Source organism: Amaranthus tricolor, chromosome 3 (assembly GCF_026212465.1).
Source record: "Amaranthus tricolor cultivar Red isolate AtriRed21 chromosome 3, ASM2621246v1, whole genome shotgun sequence".
NCBI lineage: Eukaryota > Viridiplantae > Streptophyta > Magnoliopsida > Caryophyllales > Amaranthaceae > Amaranthus > Amaranthus tricolor.
Genome location: NC_080049.1, coordinates 3,313,057 through 3,314,361, shown reverse-complemented (window position 1 = coordinate 3,314,361; position 1,305 = coordinate 3,313,057).

Below are 1,305 nucleotides of genomic sequence, written 5' to 3'. Positions count from 1 at the left end.
ATCACAAGCAGGGATGGTCATGGGGCGGGTCTGGAGCGGGTCTGGCCAGACCCGGACCCGGACCCTTTTATTTTTTTGAATCCAGACCCGGATCCGGACCCTAAGGGTCCAAAATTTTAAGACCCAGACCCGGACCCTACGGATCTGACAGGGTCTAGGGTCCTTAATGGGTCTTATACAAAGCTTCTTTGATTTGTCAAAATTGAACCTTTTTCGAGTCTTTTTATATTTTTGTAAGCAACTTATTATCGTATTACAAACACTTGTCACAGAAAGTTATCAATCGATACACCAATTTAACAATTCATTTCAGTACCCGAAAACAAGTCCATAATTAGTATCACACTCCGTAAACTTCCAAAACCATTAGAATTAAACATCTAATTGAAACTTTAACTCAATGCGCAATCAAATTATTTCAGTACCTAAAAACAAACCAAAATTAGAATATTGTCGCCTCCATAATTTCCAAAACCATTAGAATTAAACAATAAACACTGTAATTAAACTTTAATCTCGGCGAGCAATTAAAGTATTATACATATACAACAAATGTGCAAATATCATCAAAATTTTAACAAAAATAAAAATAAAAATATAAAAATAAAAATAAAATTTAAAAGTTTAGGGTCCGGGTCCGGGTCCGGGTCTTCACCTTAGGACCCGGACCCGGACCCGTCAAATTTTTTTGGATCCAGACCCGGACTCGGATCCGATGGGTCTAAAAAATTAAGACCCAAACCCTTAAAAAAGGGGCGGGTCCGGGACGGATCCTGGACCCGTGACCATCCCTAATCACAAGTGTCTAACTAATAATATCTAAGACAAATTTTTAAAAATTTCTATAAAATCTTAGCCGACATTGCTAACTAATACATTTACATATATAGTATTTAATAACTGCTCACAAATGTATAACTATCCCAGGTAATTCTCTAACTACTCTCTAAGATAACAAGAACACTCCATTTTAGAATTTCTATAAAATCTTATTTTTTGATAATGTAATCAAATCATTATTAATTTATTTTATATAATAGTGAATAGAGTTTGATTTATATCTTGAATTACGTTCATATTTAGTTTCAAAAAAAATATAAAGTATTTAATTAACATAATCAATTTTAAATTGAAGTACTACTTCCACGTTTGATATTATTGCTAGTGAATATAGTTTGAATTATATCTTGAAATGCATTCACATTTAATTTCAAAATAATGAATTAATGATAAAATATCAATCACGAGCAATTTTTTTCCAATTAGCATAGTTCCATTTAAAAAACTTATAAAAGTCGAATCGTT